The sequence below is a fragment of the Meles meles genome, chromosome 13 (assembly GCF_922984935.1).
Source record: "Meles meles chromosome 13, mMelMel3.1 paternal haplotype, whole genome shotgun sequence".
Taxonomy (NCBI): Eukaryota; Metazoa; Chordata; class Mammalia; order Carnivora; family Mustelidae; genus Meles; species Meles meles.
In genome coordinates, this window is record NC_060078.1 from 11956746 (window position 1) to 11975437 (window position 18692).

At 42.6% G+C, this 18692-nt stretch overlaps 1 non-coding gene across 1 annotated transcript; it reads right to left on the minus strand.

Annotated features, from left to right (window-relative positions):
* Positions 1-13458: 13458 nt before the first annotated feature.
* On the minus strand, positions 13459-13562 carry LOC123955883. The gene has a single exon (XR_006821422.1). It is a non-coding gene; the product is annotated as a U6 spliceosomal RNA (small nuclear RNA).
* Between the last annotated feature and the right edge of the window lie 5130 nt (positions 13563-18692).

Here is an 18692-nt window from a genome sequence, read left to right on the forward strand (position 1 = left end):
TTATAGTGGTTGTAGGGCAAGTGACAAGGACCGGACACAACCGTGGGCACACTGGCAGCTCCCGGGGCCTTGGCTGTTAGTGTGCACTCTTGTGACCGCCATCTCCCACTGGGCATGTGCAAGGCTGTGGCGGTCCGTGACCCGAGTCAGGCTGGTAGTGTGCAAGTCTAGAGCGAGGGACTAGGCAGCTGCTGCGGCAGAGGCGGGGGAGGGGGCGAGACAGGTGTCTGTGGAGGGGAGTGGGGGGGAGGGGAGTGGAGGGGGAAGGGGAGCAGGGACTGGGGTGGGGGAGTGGAGGGCAGCAGGGTCTTGGGAGGCTTGTATTTGGGATATACATGGAGCAAACCTAGTGAAATCAGCAGGGGTCTGTGGGGACTGTGCTGGCCACTCGCTTCTTCCTTCCCTTCCTTCCCTTTCCTTCCTCCCTTCCTACCTCTTTCTCTCTTTTTAATTTTTATTTATTTGAGAGAAGGAGAGAGAGATCATGAGCGGGGAGGAAGGGCAGCAGGAGAGGGAGAAGCAGACTCCCGGCTGAGCAGAGAGCCCGATGTGGGACTCCACCCCAGGACCCTGAGATCATGGCCTGAGCCGAAGGGAGACACTTCACCGACTGAGCCCCCCTGGCGCCCCAGACCACTGATTTCTTGAGTGGGAAAAGTTCCCGGGTTTGTCTGCAGAACAGATCGCTGGGTACCATGGTGGCTCCTGCCTTGTGGCTGTCATTGGTGGCCCCTGTTAACTTCGTTGTTCCTAGCTGTCCCTAAGTGTCGCGGCTTTGCCAAATGGGTGGAGTGAAACCAAAGCAGGTCTTTGATGTGGTGTCCTGAAAGGCTGGGGAAGCTCCCACTTACCTCCTTCTTCCTTTCTCAGCAAGGGGCACTCTCTCAGCTGGGGAGCTCCCTCTTGACACGGGGCAACTGTCTCCGGGGCTGGAGGGAAGCCGGTAAAATGAGGCTGTCTTCCTTTATTCTTGGTGTTTGCTACACTGTGTCGCTGAGATTCCTTAGGTGGACTCTGACTGTTCCCGGAGCTCTTTTATTTGTGGATTGTTATCTAATGGTTGATCTTTGTGGGTGGGGTTGGAGGTGGCGTGTCCTATGCTTACTGTATGTGTGACTCTCTGCAACTTTCTTACCCTTGCTGAGCCTCAGTGTCACTTTTTTTTTTTTTTTTTTTTTTTTTTTTTTTTTTTTTTTAAAGAGTGAGAGCACAAGGGAGGGGCAGAGGGAGAGAGAGAATCTCCAGCAGATCGAACGCCCAGACGCAGGGCTCCAGCTCATGACCCGGGGATCACGACGTGAGCCGAAATCAAGGGTCAGACCCTCAACTCTCTGAGCCACCCAGGCGTCCCCCACCTTGTACACATGTGAATAGTAGCGGCCCCTTCTTCCCAGGCTGCTGTGCAGGTTAAACGGGTATGAAGGCAATGCCTGGTGCAGAGCAGGAAATGAGCACATCTCAGCGAGTTTGCTTCTTGCGGGTCATGGCAGTCATCCAGCTGTCTAGCTGCTGCTCACCATGGCCCCCTGCTGGCCGAGTTGATGTTAGACCATAAGCCAGTTCAAGGAAACTAGGAATCATTTAGTGTGGAGAGCCGAGGTCATACCTCCTGCAGACTGGTCCACATCTGACTCCTGACTCCGTCCCTTCCTGGCTTCCTGTGATCTTTGTGGAGCCCCTTCAGCTCTCCCTGTCTCTGTAAACTACGACATCACCAGGATGAATGGGAAAATGTATACAAATGGAATAAGCCCATGTGCGTGCTTAAGGCATCAAACTTTCTTTCCGTTTCTTTCCTTCTTGTAGGGTCCTGTGAAAGAGACCCCAGCTGAGTGGCTTAAGTGTTCACATTTACTTCTAACCCAAGTTGAATCCAGCCCAATGTTTGTTAGAGCTGAAATCACAGACTTCTGACATCACAGAGTTCAACTTCCTGACTTTTGTTCCAAAATGATATACTATGCACCCTGCATATTTGCGGCGAAATTTCAAAACACTGTATGGCACATAGAATGAGATGTACATCGTACTCTTCTTCTTGGAGTTAATTCTCACTAATAGCTTGATGTGTAACCTTCAAGATGCTTTTTATATGTTTACATATACATGTAATTATATATTCACAGACAAATGCATGTAACTTTATATATGTGAATAAATAAATTTATTTATATAAATTGTGTATGTCTCCATATTTCTTTTTTTTTTAAGATTTTATTTCTATGACAGATAGAGATCACAAGTAGGCAGAGAGGCAGGCGAGAGAGAGAGAGAGAGAGGGAAGCAGGCTCCCTGCCGAGCAGAGAGCCGGATGTGGGACTCAATCCCAGGACCCTGGGATCATGACCTGAACTGAAGGCAGAGGCTTAACCCACTGAGCCACTCAGGCGCCCCAGTGTCTCCATATTTCTATATAGCTTTGAAATTTTCTGTCAGGGGTGCCTGGGTGGCTCAGTAGGTTAAGCGAACCACTCTTGGTTTCAGCTCAGGTCATGATCTCAGGGTCATGGGATCAAGCCCCATGTGGGGCTCTGCACTTAGCTTGGAGCCTGCTTCGGATTCCTCTCTTCCTCTCCCTCTGCTCCCCCCCCCAGAAAAAACAAAGAAAAGAAAAAGCAAAGAAACTTTGTCATATAAAAAAGGCCTTTTCATTTCAATATTTTAAATTTGTCCCTTTCGATTTCACTACTGCAAAAAGCCACATTGTAGGTATCAAGATATAATGATGTACCAACCATTCTTTATAGATGACTAACTTCCTTCTGCTTGTAATATTTATTTATTACAAACAATACCATTCCCTCATATCTATATATAGTGTACACAAATGAGAGTATTTTTATGGGTTAGATTTAAGATGGGGAATACTAGCTCGAAAGTTATGCAGTTTCTACATTTTCAGAGCTACTGCTAAATTTCCCCCAAAGGACTGACCCAGGGTAAGTTCCATAGGGTGTGAGAATGATTATTCCTCTCCATCCTCCTTCATCAGTTCCACATTCCATAAATCTTGTTAATTTTGCCAATCTGAAGGGATCAGTATGATACTGTAATTTTTGTTTGTGTTCTACTGAGTTAGGACTGACTTGGACAATTTTCCTGTGCTCTGGCTCTTTGATTTTTCTTTACAAATTGCTCTTTCAAAATATTAACCTATTTTCTTTGCCTTTTGAAAATGATTTGTTGGGTTTTTCATTTTTTTATGAATATTGACCTTTAGTTTGTTACATGTATTACAAATATTTTTTCTTTTTCCTCTTTTATAAAATTTTGATTATGGTGCCTTTCTTTAGCTCCTTTTTCATTTTACAGAAATGTGAACATGTTACAGAGTTAAGACTCTTGAGGGTTTTATTTTGGGCTTCCAGGTTTTCTGACTTTTTTTTACCCAAGATAAATTTCTTTACTCCAAGGTTACATAAATATATTTTGTATATTTACCAATATTTTCCCATTTAGAACTCCACACGATTTGAAATTTATTTTTTTAAGGGGCATCTGGGCTGCTCAGTCGGTTAAATGTCTTCAGCTCAGGTCATGATCTTGGGCTCCTTGGTTCTTGGGAAGCCTGTTTTTCCCTCTGCCTTCACCCCACTCTTGTGCTCTTTCTCTCTCTCTCTCTCTCAAATAAATAAATAAATAAAATCTTTTAAAAAAAGAAAATTTATTTTTCAATACGGGTGGGTATTGAATCTGGATTTTAAAAATATAAGCAGTTATTTAATTTTACAAGTATAACTTATCCTATGATTTTTCTGATTCCACTGCGATGAATGACACCTTTACTTTTTCTTCTGTTATAAGTTCCAGAAGCCCCAGAAAGCTTACATGATTTTCCTAGAGAAGTTTCCAGGGAACTTTCTGACCTTATCTGGAGACATTTTCTGGTCGTCACTACTAGGGGAGGTGCTACTGACACCTAGTGGTAGAGGCCAGGAATGCCGCTAAACATTTCCCCATTCGCATCATCGCAGCATATGAATATAGGTCTGAGAGAAAAATTCTACTTAGAAAAGGTATATGAACATGCTTTACAATCAGTATTTAAAATTTCTGGCTTTTGGGGGCGCCTGGGTGTCTCAGTCGGATAAGCATCTGCCCTGGACTCAGGCCATGAGCTCAGGGTCCTGGAATTGAGCCAGGCATGGGGCTTCCTGTTCAGTGGGGAGCCTGCTTCTCCCTTTCCCTCTGCTCCTCCCCCTGCTTGTGCTCTCTCTCTCTCTCTTTCTCAAATAAATAAATAAAAATCTTTAAAAAAATAAAATTGCTGGCTTTTTGTAACTGTTGATAAATCCTCCAAAAGTAGTTTTGCTTCTGAGCTAATAATTATCATGATGTAGCGCCTGTTTTCCAGGTGAGAAAGAATGTGACTCTTGGCACTGACGTTCTATGAGATGTTCCTTATGCTCCACCACGGAAGTATTTTATTCTCACCCGCTCTAGAACACATCATTTGTTCCCCTGGATGACACGCGTACAGACTAATGCGTTCTCCTTCCAAAGTACTGGCTTTGATCAGACCAGGCGGGGCTGAAGTTTTCCCAGCTGAATTTACCTCCAATATTCGTGGAAATTAGACTGAGAATCATCTAATAGCTGATGCTGACTCCAGTTTCCACCCTAGACTGGCTAAAGCAGGATCTCCAGGTTTGGGATCCAGGGATTTGTATTTTTATCACCCCCCAGATGGTTCTGGGGGTGAGCTGGGTTTGGGGGGGGTCGCTGCCGGGCTGCACTCACAGACCACCTGCCCGCAGGAAGAGAATCACCCATCGCTGTGGGGCAAATTCTTCCGGAGTAACTCTGACCTTGGAAGGGAATTTAATCCCGAGGGTAAACTACGACTGGAGATTTTAGGGTTAAAGTTTTCCTTGTGTTCACCAGCATCAAAAAATATAGTAAAAAGATGATTCATAATAACCACGACCTCTCTGAGATTTTAAAATATATCAGGGAAAACCATGGGGGTTGAAGAAACAAACATGCGGGTTATTCATTTTTATGGCTGCTAATGATAGCTTGTGCTGATCAGTTTGCTTTCATCTCAAAGGGGGTTTAAACATTAATTATCATAAATCTGGGTTGCATTTAATAAACAAATATAGCTAAGCCTAGAGAGTAAGATCACACGGATTTGGTGTGCACGATGCTAAGAAAGTGCTGGGAGTCACCTAATGCCGCCCATGGAGGCGGTTCTCAAATAGTCTGATAAAAGGACCGAGAAGTTTAGCTTCCAGGGTCACTCAATCCGAGATAAAAAGAGGTCTGAGAATAGCCTCAAAGGGCTTGAACTTCCAAAATGGCTTCAATGAGACCATTGAACTTGGCAGTTAGAAAGCAACAGCAGATGGTTGTCTTGAAGACTTGAGACTTCAGCATTCCCAATTCTTTTAGCTTTTAAGAGATCCATTATATGTAATATTAAGATGGTTTCCTGGAGGGCGTGTCAAGGAAGGAAGAGGAATTTCAAGTGAAAAATTGACAAAAATTCAGTATATGTTTGCAAATCATGAAGGAAGATATTTGTGATGAAAGAATTAGTTTAAAAAATAAGTCCAAGCCATAGCTAAACATAGTTCCCCGCTGTGCGTGGTGGTGGTAGTGGGGCGGAGCATTTTGGCAAAAGAAAGTGAAGGGCAGAGCCGCCTGGGTGGCTTAGATGGTTAAGAGTCTGCCTTTGGATCAGGTCATTATCTCCAGGTCCTGAGATCCAGCCCCATGTTGGGCTCCCAGCTCAGCAAGGAGTCTGCTTCTCCCTCTCCCTTGTGCTCTCTGTGTCTCTCGCTATCAAATGAATACATAAATCTTAAAAAAAAAAAAAAAAAAAAAGGAAAGTGAAGGACAGAATCCAGAGCACGTCTGAGGACCTTGTAAACCCCAGGGGCCTGGTAATTGAAGTCTATCAATTGATACCCACCTGTCATCCTGGTGATAAAGTCTGGCTGACAATTGGATAGTGTTGCAAAGGAGGGGTACTTTTTCGCATGCATATTACCCACAGGGAAATTAGGGGACCCAAATAGCTCTGGTCTGAGCACTGACTTCTGCCTCCTTCTGAAGCCACATCCAGAGTGCATGCATTCTGGGGTAAGGGGTCTGGGCTAGCGATTGCAGGTTTATGGCCATTGGAGAACAGCAATCAGGAAAAAGGAGGGTCTTAGGACTTTCACATCTGTTATAAGTCAGCAGGCCAAGAAGTGTGAGTATTAAACTTAAAACTACCTAAAATTTGTGAACACATTTATACAGGTAAATAAAGCTAGTAGTCATCAGATGTAGGATTCAACCAGCCGAGAATGCAGGTTAAGTAATTTAGGAGCTATCCAAATCAGTGCCTTTGTCCCCAGCTGTATTTTTTCCCCTAATTAGGAAAAATCTCTACTTTGCTTTGTCATAAGGCCTGAAGTTCCACCGATAAAAAGGAACTTGGTTAGTGAGGCATTCTAGGGAAGTGGCGGGAGCACTGGAGTGGGAGTCGGGGTCTGGGGTCCCTGGAGAAGCTAGTTTTGTGACCCCGGGGAATTCACTTCCCCCATCCAGGCCCTGGAATCTACACAATTCCTTTGAAACCAGATTAGTAGTTCTCAAACTGTTTTGTTAAGTTTAGGTTCTGTAGAAGGGCTGCGAGAAGTCTGCCAAGGGAGGCATTCAATTTTGGTTTTGAACGTAATTTTACTCATTTAAATAACTTTGCTTCCCAGGTAATCGCAAATGTCTATTTGTATATCAACGTTCACATAAGTAGCCATATATGTATTAAGTTATGCTAGAATGTCCTACGCTATCTTATACAACTGAAGAGAATTGAGGTTGTTTGAAACCGCTTAATGGTTTAACAACAATTATGATTTGAAGTACTTCTGTGTGCAGATGTTATCATATCATTTAACTCAACATGAAGCCAAGACTGAGTCCCTGGAGTACTGTGGCTTCTAATAACTCCTAATTTTGAGGATTATCAAGGTAACTTTATCTTTACCACTTCATAATGGTGGAAGGTGATAAAAGTGAATTTTACCTGATAAACTTAGACTAACCATCTACTATTCATTGATTTTACATGTGTTGGAGCCTTAGGTCCTATTTTTTTTTTTAATTTTTATTTGACAGAGAGAGAGATCGCAAGTAGGCAGAGAGAGAGAGAGAGAGAGGAGGAAGCAGGCTCCCTGCTGAGCAGAGAGCCCGATGTGGGGCTCGATCCCAGGACCCTGGGATCATGACCTGAGCCGAAGGCAGAGGCTTTAACCCACTGAGCCACCCAGGCGCCCCCTATTTTTTTGTTTGAAAAAAAAATATATATATATATATTTTTTCCTAAAACTGTTTTAACAGCAAGGAGGAGATGGTTTCTATAAACTTTCCTCTGATATTTTAAATTTTTTAATTTTTAAATATATTTTAATGGAGTCTGACGTGGGGCTCGATCTCCAACCCCGAGATCCTGACCTGAGCCAAAATCAAGACTCAGACACTTAACCGATGGAGCCCCCCAAGTTGATTTTTTAAAAGTGATCACATTTGGGGCACCTGGGTGGCTCAGTGGGTTAAAGCCTCTGCCTTCAGCTTGGGTCATGATCTCAGGGTCCTGGGATCGAGCCCCACATCGGGCTCTCTACTCCACGGGGAGCCTGCTTCTCCCTCTCTCTCTCTCTCTGCCTGCCTCTCTGCCTACTTGTGGTCTCTGTCTGTCAAATAAACAAAATAAAAAAAAAATGATCACATTTATAGGAATACACATATTGAGGCTGATGAAAACCTAGAAGATCGGCTAATTTATTTTATAGATAAAAAGGCCTAGAAGACGGAAACAACTTGCCCAAATATTTAACATCAGCTTCCGCATGATGAGGGCCAAGGCAGGCAAGGAGCACTGTGAATGCAAAGTGAGAGGAAGAGAGAGGAAGTAAGGGAGAGACAGCTCCCTCTGTCACCTCACTGGGATTCAGGGGACGTCCTAGCCACATCCACTGGGACGCTTTAAAAGATTTAGTGGTGCAAAAACAATGAATACTGATACGCTGAAAAAAAAAAAAAAGATTTAGATAGGAAGTGTCTCTGGATTCAGAAGTTAGTTCTCCTTCCTATGAATTCTTGCTTGGGGATTCTGCCCATGTCCAGAACGTAGCAGCCTACCTCGCCCTGTAGCTACAGATGATATAGATCATTTCTAGAAGATTCTCCCCAAGGGTTCCTGCCTTGAAACATTGATTTGTCTATAATATGCCTGGTATATCTCATCAACAGGGAATATGAAGCCTCTTCTTCCTCACATCAATAAACACCAAACAAATAAAATAAACATCAACAACAACAAATCCAGAAACTGTACAGTCTTAAAACAAGGTCCTTAAAAATATAGAAAAAAATTTTATTCCTGCTTTTTCAAGCCCACAATGTACCTCCTGAATGATAGAACAACTGAGGAACATGAAAGACTAGAAGTATCATTGAGTCTCTTTAAAAAATTTTTCCTAAGGCCATTTTTTTAAAGGGTAAGCAGGGGGACATGTGGGTTCAGTTATGGAACCTGGAAATCCCAACTGAAACCTCAAAGACACCTTGCAAAGAGTCCCATCTACTAGAAGCATCGGGAATGGTGGAACCTGACAGCCCTGGGTTCAAATCCCAGCCCTGTTCCCACCAGCTGTGCACCCTCAGCCATATTCTGATTTCCCTTTTCTTTCCAATAAATGAATAGTAACACCTTCCTTGCAGCATTATAGTAAAGCCTAAAACACACACACACACACACACACACACACACACACACACACGTGTGAGGTGCACAGAGGTGTGCCTGGTATCTAGAAGCTTCTTAATATGTCATTGGTATTTATTGCCATTCTTATCATAAGACTGAATACCAATTGTAGGCTCGATGCAGAGAAAACCAAAAAGAAATAAGATTACTTGGACATTTTCTGCCTCACATTTCAGTTAAAACACATAAGGAGACGAAGCAGGTGACCCTGACCGACCGCGGACCACAGTCTCTAGCAGCTCGGGTTTGCGAGACTGGGTGTGGGCAGAGTTGCCTGATCCCTGCCCGGTGCTGGGAGGCTATGGTGGCCTCTGGTCGCCTCTGGCTTTGCCACGACAACACTTGGCAAAGGGGATATCTGGAAGTTCTGCCTCTAACAACCTGCATAGATAGCTGAGGCAGAAATTGACTTTGCGGCTTTACAATCTGATCATCTGTGTTGATTATAATGCACAGGTCTCTTTCTGTCTGAGGGCATAGCCTGCGACTTTTCTGAAAAAGTCCAAGACTTTGGAAAGACCTTGGAAGGAGCTTCCCAATGAGCCACAATGAGGGCTGTCCACCTGCTACCCTTTCTGCAACCAGAAAGCACTGACCTGAGAAGTATTTATAAATTCATCTAAATACCGTAGGGGAAAAAAAAAAAACCTCACCTATTTTTTGTCCTCTTTAGGAATTACTCCATTTCCAGAGCATCTCTTTCTGCCCTTTTTCTCCAACACAAGGTCAAGAGGAAGGCAAGCATGTTCTCTCGTTTAACACATATAATAGGAAGAAAGGAGACTCTTCTCACTCTTTTCCCCAAAAAAGCCCCTACTTATTTCCCTTTCTTTTATTCACTCAAACTTACAATTAATTCCAGAATTAAATATATTTTTTAAAGATTTATTTATTTGAGAGAGAGAGAGAGCACAAGCGGGGAGAGGGAAGGACAGAAGACCAAGCAGACTCCACTCCCAGCTCAGACCCAGCTCACAACCCTGAGATCATGCCTGAGCCAAAACCAAGAGTTGGATGCTCAACTGACCGAGCCACCCAGGTGCCCCCACAATGAAATATTCTTCATTCAGAAATTTATTTCTAGGACCCATTGGTGACAAAGAGAAATAGCATTAAGTGGCCAGGTGAGGAAAATGGTTACAAAAAATCTAGTCATTACTCAGTCACTACAGATCTATTGTAGCAAGATAGTGACATGTTCATAATATGTTTCAATGGGGAACATAAAGGCTACTAAATAATATTTACTGAATAGAAGTAAGACCAGAAAGAAATCTATCAAAATGTGAACCAAGTAGCTTTTGGCGGTGAGAATTTTGGTTATGTATTATTTTCTTCGTTAGTATGGTAAGGATTTTTGGTTATTTATTATTTTCTTTGTTAGTGTATATTTTCTAAAATGTCTATAATAAACAGATTTTACTTCTACAGTTGAGCAAAAACAAAATAAATTTTGTTTGTTGGTTGGTTATTTAATTTACGAGACTATTCCCAAGCCTATTTTAATCCAGAGAAAGGCAGTGCAGTTTGGGAGCAGAAAGAACCACAGGGATGGCCTACCTCAGGGCAGGGTTCATTTGCTGAAGGAGGGCTGATTCCGGAATGCTGTCGTCCTCGAGGACTGAAGCAGGAGAGGAAGCTGGACACTAGTCACACGCAGCTTCCCCTGTCATCTAACAACCAGCTTCACTGCCTCAGGCCCCAGTTCTTCCGCAGCTGCTTTAATCTATGGCTACCTTCTTCCCCGCCGAACCAATGGAGCTCCTTAGGCACTGTTTCCCCAAGCGTGGGCTAGACTCCCCTGGGACTATGGGCGATTTTAGCATTTTAGCAGCTGCACAGGCTACTAAATCATTCAGAGGAGTTAAATGACACAGAATCACAGGATGGGAAAGTCAGTTTTTATGGCCACTGTAACAGACGACCACAAAAGTTATGGTTTAAAGTCACATACGTTTATTCTCTTACAGTTCTGAAAGCCAAGATCAAGGTCAGGGAGCGGAGATCAAGGTGGTGATTGGGCTGCATTCTTTCTGAAGACTTCTGCAGAGAATCTGCTTCTTTATGGTTCCCAGCTTCGAGGGGCTGCCTGCATTTCTCGGCTCCAAGTACATTACACCATTTTCAGGTGTTTAAAGGTGTATTTTCTTTCTCTGACTTTGATCTTCTTGCCTCCTTGTCATAAGAACCTTTGTGCTTCCATTGGGTCCACCCTCATAACCCAGAATAAAATTCTCACCTCCAGTTTCCTAATATAATGACAGGTGCAAAGTCTCTTTTGCCAAAGAAGGTAACATGCTGGCAGGCTTCTGAGATTAGGACACGGACATTATACATCCTGCCATGTCTCCCTACCCAATTTCTTTCAACCTTCTGGGACATAGGGCTGGTTCAGTCAGTAGAGCATGCAGCTCTTGGTCTCGGGGTTCTAAGTCCAAGCCCTGCACTGGGTGTTGGCATTACTTAAAAATAAAACCTTAAAAAAATGTCTTTTCTTTCAACCTTCTGAATGTCACAAGGCAAGAGTCTAACTTTGGTTTACATCTTTGTTTCTAGCCATTGCTCATCTCCCTGGCAAAGAGCTCATTTAACAAAAGAAAAGAAGTTTTTAAACTATAGTGCCCAGACAAGTCATGGCGTCTGTTTTGCCACCAATTATGTTTTGTACTGTTATTATGTTTCTGGTGACTTTCAAGTTTTGGCAAATTATACCTCTCCTTCCATTTATAGTAGCTGCAGGGAGTTTCTTTCTTTCTTTCTTTCTTTCTTTCTTTCTTTCTTTCTTTCTTTCTTTCTTTCTAAGATTTTATTTATTTACTTGAGAGAGACAGAGAGAGAGAGAGAGAGCACGAGCAGGGAGAGAGGCAGAGGGAGAAGCAGACTTCCTGCTGAGCAGGGAGCCCAATGTGGGACTCCATCCCAGGACCCTGAGATCATGACCTGAGCTGAAGCAGATGCTTAACTGACTGAGCCACCCAGGCACGCCAGCGGGAAGTTTCTTTAAAAAAACGAAAACAAAACAAAACAAAACAAAACAGGAATTGATTCTGAGACTTTTGAATAAGCAGTATTATGGATGGCACGCGGATATAGCAAGCATTGTGAATGAGAAACGGGAATGACAAAAGCTTGAGAAGTATTGTCTCGGTAGAACACCACCCTACTTAAAATTAGGGAAGAGTTTGGACATTCAGGGATGACTCTGCTCCTTACTTGGTTCTATACAAGGCCTTCCTTGAAGAATGTGATATAACTTCCTTTCTGCTTCTGGGCTTCTGGCTGGTTTAGACTGCAGAGCCCACAACTCTCGATCTCAGGGTTGTGAGTTCGAGCCCTACCTTCAGTGCGAGGATTACTTAAAAATAAAAATCTTAAAAAAACAAACCCAATTTCCATTCTGCATCTTTGACAGTATGTTCCCTACATTCTCTATAGAGGATGGGGCCACAAGATTGGGAGAGAGACCTTCTTCTTCATTCAGGAAGAATGCAAATCAGCAATGGAAATTTGGTGGGGTATGGTTTATTGGGCATGGGCTATGGTCAAATCTCCTTGCAAGTCTTGCTGAGCGCTGAAGGTAAGTTCCTGTGCTCATGTGCTTCTCTCTCTGGTGGCTGATGACAGATGAGGACAATTCAGACAAAGAACTAGGTTCATAGGAAAAGGAACCAGAAGGTGCTTTAGAGTTCAAATAGTCCAATCCTTTCAGCTTGGAGGTAGAGGGAAGAGAGTAAGGATGGAGGAGATGGGCAATGGAAGGGGCAAGGAACTTTTTATGGTGAAGACAGTTTTCCCTCAGGGACTTTACCAGGCATTTTCCCAAGAAGCTTTTGGGGTGGGAATTTCATCATTTTTTCCCTGCTGGCAACCCCAGTACCACGAGCGTCTCCTGAGTACCGACCACTTGCCAGATTGTCTCAGTGATGGGCGATACAAAGCTAGACTTTAATTTTCTCTCTGTTAAAATCACATGTCTTAGATTATTGGTCTTACCTTAATAAAAGATGATAAAACGGTTTTTGCTTACCTTTTACGTAATCTGCCTCAGAAGCAAACATTCTGCATCTTTTTAAATACTTCCTATACTTCATGTTGTCTTTATCAGATCTTTGATTACTTAGAATAACTGAGTTTTTTCAACATGAAAAGAGCTAAGCGTTTTTTGTTTGTTTGTTTGTTTTTAGCAACTAGACCTTCTTCCTATATTTGCCTTTTGAAACCTTAAACTGTTGGAAATAAAGGTATGTAGTACACCAATGCCTAAAATTCCGTTTAAAGAGCCCACAATATTAAACAATGTTTATAATATTTGCGTTTTTCTAATTTTCGATCATACTCATGTACTTTTTAGTAATGTAAATCATATTATCTTATTAGAATATTGAAACCTATGTAGTTTCCATTTATCCCTGTGGCAAATCTCGCAACGTAGGTAGTTAGCAGTTTTTCCTTTCTTCCACCCAGTCCTGATTTGTTGGCGGCTGTCCTCTGTGTTGGGAGCTTTGCCGCCCCACACGGATGATGAGGTGTTTCGATGGAGTCCAGGACCGGGTGTTTTTACCGATAGCGGAGTTTCCAGAGATCTTTCTTTGGGGAGGGGTGAGGGTGGCAGGGCACGGAGGTCCTTTGCAAGTGTTTATTATTTTTTATTTTATTTTTTAAAAATTAAAAAAAATTTTTTTGTTTATCATTTTTTTAAAAATATGGAATGCTTCACAAATTTGCGAGGCATTCTCCCGCAACGGGTCATGCGAATCTTCTACTGTTCCGACTCTAGTGTATGTGCTGCCCAAGTAAGCACTTAAAATGCTTATTTTGATGAAACTGAAGGGCACATAGTATTCCAAAAAAGTTAACTTTTTCCCCCAGCTCCGTTGACGGGTTTGGTTAAGGAAGCAATTTGCACACAGATTAAAAATGACAAAAACAAAACAAAACAACAAAAACTAACAAATAAGCAGAAACAGAAACAGACCTATCAATACAGAGAACAAGACGAGAGGTTGTCAGAGGGGAGGGGTGAGAAGATGGGCAAAAGGCGTGAAGCAGAGTGGGAGACCCAGGCTTCCCAGTGATGGAATGAACAGGTCCTGGGAATAAGAGACACAGCGCAGGGAACAGAGTGCCTACAATACCCCTGGACGGTAACAGATGGGAGCTATGCTTGTGAGCACAGAATAAGGCAAAAGCATAAGGCTAGGCTGTTGAGTTACTATGTTGATACCTGACGCTGATGTAGAATCATGTGTCAACTATATTTCAATCAAGAACATTTTTCAATGGCAAACAAAGGTAGGAGTTACTGAAAAAAAAAAAGTATTGGTCCCTTTATACTTCACCGAAAGTTTTAATGATGGCACAATATTATTGTCATGCTTCTTTTCATTTGGACTGGCTCAGTAGGGGCTGCGATGATGCTGATGGAGATGTTGATGAGATCAGAGCCCCTCTGACACCACGGTACTGGCTGGGGGAGTATTTCATAACCACCAAGGTGTGAGTACCAGGAATCTGTTTTCACTGGACCCCAAAGCACTTCTTAACTTCTAAAATAGAATGAGAAGTTCTTTATAGATCCTGGATATCAACCTTTTGTCTGTACTCCATCAGAAAGGATGAATACCCAACTTTTGTAGCAACATGGACGGGACTGGAAGAGATTATGCTGAGTGAAATAAGTCAAGCAGAGAGAGTCAAGTATCATATGGTCTCACTTATTTGTGGAGCATAACAAAGAACATGGAGGACATGGGGAGATGGAGAGGAGAGGGAGTTGAGGGAAACTGGAAGGGGAGATGAACCATGAGAGACTATGGACTCTGAAAAACAACCAGAGGGTTTTGAAGGGGCAGGGGGTGGGGGGGGTGGGAGGTTGAGGAACCAGGTGGTGGGTAATAGGGAGGGCATGTACTGCATGGAGCACTGGGTGTGGTGCAAAAACAATGAACACTATTACGCTGAAAATAAACAAATAAAAAAAATAAAAAAATAAAAAAAATAAAAATAAAATAAAATGTAATGAGAACCACACGGAGGTTTTGCAATCTCTTGGTATCAGAAGAAGATAAGAGTGAAGTCAGTGGAAACTGGGAGAAACTGACATTTCCCCTCAGGGCAATATGTACTGCGAGTGTCTGCATAGAATTCAGCATTGGGTGGGACTAGCAATTAATTCAAACTGACGAACTCGGGTTGAGTGTTTTCTGCAATCAAGTCACCTTGTTAAGCACTGGAAAGTTAAACGGTAAAGCCCCAAACTTGGAAACAACCCAGAAGTTCCTCAGAGTGAGAAGTACCCACTCAGTGGGTAAATAGTTAAACTATAGTGGGGCCACAACCTGGATATTTCTCAGCAAATGCGATACACTTTAACAGTCAACAGTTTGGATGGCTCTCAAGCAAGTGAAACAAGCCACTATCAAAAGGTCACATATCACAAGATTCCATTTATGCAAAGTTACAGAGATGTAGAACAGATTAGAGGTTGTGCAGATTAAGTTCAAGGAGGGTTGGGGAATGATAGGAGTGGTTGTTAACTATGCTGGGAAAGCTCGAGGGAAATTTTTGTGGTGATGGGCCATTCTGTATCTTAATTGTGGTTGTCTTACACAATCTACACGCGTGATAACCCTGATCTCTCTCTCTCTCTCTCTCTCTCTCACACACACACACACATGCACACACGCACACATGGGAGGGCATAGCAGGGTCTGAATAAGGTCTGTGGATTATACCAAGGTCAACTTCATGGTTTTGAGAACACACTATAGTCATGTGAGATATTACCTTTGGGGGAAACAGTGAAGAGTATGTGGGACCTTTCTGTACGATTTTTGCAGCCATCTATATTATCAAAATAAAGATTTTAAAAAGTTAAAATCTTTTTAAGATTTTAAGAAACACCTAGCTCCTTTTCTCAAGCTACCTTGATTAGGGAGATAGACTAAAGGGATAATTCAGGAGGTGATAAAAAGTGATTTAGAAGAAGTATTAATTTGAGGGGGTGAAGTTCAAGGAAATCTTTTCAGAAATGGTGGTGTTTGAGCCAGACCTTGGAAGGTGTGGATGAGCTTTGCATAGAAGGACTGCCGGGAAGTGGTCAGATCTGACCAAGGTCCTGGGTGGTCAGATAACTTTCTTGCTCTTGGATTAATCAGTCTTGAAAAGCCATTATTTTAGTCCAGTTTCGCCTCTCTGGAACTAATTATACCTCCTCAAAGAAATTCACCAAAGACTTTACATGTGACATGGAGTTGTACTAGAAATTAATGTTATTATTTACCTTGTTCTATACAAAATATTAATGGGGTATTCAGACTTGAGAAAGTATAGTTCCCTAGTGAATCTGTTATGGAGTTATGAGTTTCCTGCTTTGTAAATGTAAGGGTAAGAAAAAAAAAGGAGAAACATTGTCAAATTTTCGATAACTTTATATTCAAAGTCTATAACCAAATTCAGCATCAGTGGATTGCTAGATTCTATGCTTCCTTGGAAGCGATTCTGGTACTTCTGACAAAGTGGTGAAAATGTGTTATAATTGACCTGACTGGCTATCTTCTCCTCATCTAAATTTTTTATACAGCCTATTGAGATCTAACTGACATAAAACATTGTGTAAGTTTAAGATACACAATGTGATGATTTGCTACACTTATGTATTGTGAAATGTTTATCACAAATAAGACTAGCACATCCTTCATCTCACACAATTACTCTTTTGTTGTTATGGTGAGAACACTAAAGTTCTCACAGCAACCTTTAAACACACAATACAAGATTGTTAACTGTAGTTGCCATGCTGGAATAGAGCCCTAGAACTTGCCATCTGAGCTAAAAGTTTGTGCCCTTTGCCACACCTCTCCATTTCCCCCTCACCAAACCCCGCACCCTGCAACATTCTACTCTGTTTCTTATGAAAATAATTGAGATGATACAATGCTTTTCTTTCTCTGACTTCTCTCACTTAACATAATGCCCCCAAGGTCCATCTGTGTTGTCCTAAATGGCAAGATTTCCTTCATTATGGCTGAGTATTATTTTACTCTGTGTGTGTGTGTGTGTACCACATTTTGTTCATCCATGCATCTGTCAATGGACCCTTAGTCTGTTTCTATATTTTGGCTGTTGTGAATACATTTTTTTAAAAGATTTTATTTATTTACTTGACAGAGAGAGAGATCAGAAGTAGGCAGAGAGGCAGGCAGAGAGAGAGGGGGAAGCAGGCTCCTTGCTGAGCAGAGAGCCCCATGCAGGGCTCGATCCCAGGACCCTGAGATCATGACCCAAGCTGAAGGCAGAGGCTTAACGCGCTGAGCCACCCACGCACCCCTGTTGTGAATAATCTGACAATGAACATGGAAGTACATGTATCTTCTTCAGAGAGTGATTTCCATTCCTTTGAATATATACCCAAAAGTAGGATTGCTGGGTCATGGGGCAGTTCTGTTTTCTCATCTCAATTTGATGGTTAGAGTTTATAAGAAATACAACAACCTCCCTACCCCCCAAAACCCCAAGGCATCTTCTCATCTCTTGCCTTAATTTTCTAAGTAATTGTGGTCGAGGGTAGTACAAACGTGATTTTCTCTATGGTGCTGCAATGACATTTATATACCATTTGAACACATTTGTACCGGTACATACTATTAGACATCCTGGATTAAAATCATGACTCCTTCACTTGTGCAATCTGAGGAAAAGTTGGCTTTTATATCTCATTATTCTCTGTGTCTCATATGATCATCGTTCTATCCCATAGGCTTCTAAGTTTTCAATGAGGGATGTCCTATAACACTCCTAGCAAAAAATAAACTATTATTCAGATCTATCCTAGTCAATGTATTTGCTACCATATGCAGAGCAAAGAAGCTAAAAAAAAAGTAGTGGCATTGGTAAAAAGTATTCTTTCCTTCTGTACTTCATAGCTTGTTGATTTAAAGCAGAAAAGCTTAGGGTATTTAAAACACACTTTTTCTTGACATGCAGTGCACAAGACAGAGAAAGCGCACACACCGCAAAGGCACAGATTGATAATTTTTTAAAAAGACTTTTTTATTTGCTTGTTAGAAGGAGAGAGCACACATGAGAAGGGGGAGCCGCCGAGGGAGAAGCAGGCTCAGCAGGGAGCCTGACGTGGGACTCGATCCCAGGACCCTGGCATCATGACCTGAACCCAAGGCAGATGCTTAACCGACTGAGCCACCCAGGCGCCCCGTCTCTATGACATTCTTTACAGTAATGTGTGTAATTACAAAAGATCCTAATCCATCTGAATCTCTGTTGATTATGAATTTCCGTGTAGTCTATAATAACGTTCCAAGTGAACTGATAGAGAAAGGTCTCCAAGATACATTAAGTGATCAAAGTCACATGTGAATGTAGTATGGTACGTTTAGGTGAAAAAACCCAATGAGTATCTATGAATCTATTTTAAAATGTTTGCTACAATCCACAGAAAGTCCTCAAAAACACAGGTAAGAATGAGTTGTCTTTGAAGGGGAGACTGTGGGGCCCGGAGCCAAGGCAGGGAGAGGGACATACTTTTTATTGTAGTCCCTATTTTGATCTTTTGAGTTTTGTGCCTATCTGTGGTAGGATGGATTTTTTCCCATTTTTGCACTCCTGTATCACAGCATTCTGGGTACACGTTCTTTGTCCTGTAGTTTGAGCCTCCTTCCCCCATAGGCGAGGCTGACTACCCCACCCCACTGGGGACAGGCTTGGCTGTGTGATTGGAGGCCGGGAAAAGTGTAGGAGCAGCTGGGAAGCCAGCAAAGTTGTAAACACGCTGCTGTGATTTAGCTATTCCTCCCTGCTCTTGGGACCTACCCTGGGAAGAACAGAGTCTCGTTAGCTGCTCGTTCCAGAATGAACTGGAATGTGCAGCAGACCAGGACCCAACCCACAGGGTTGAGCGGGGCCCTGGTGATCC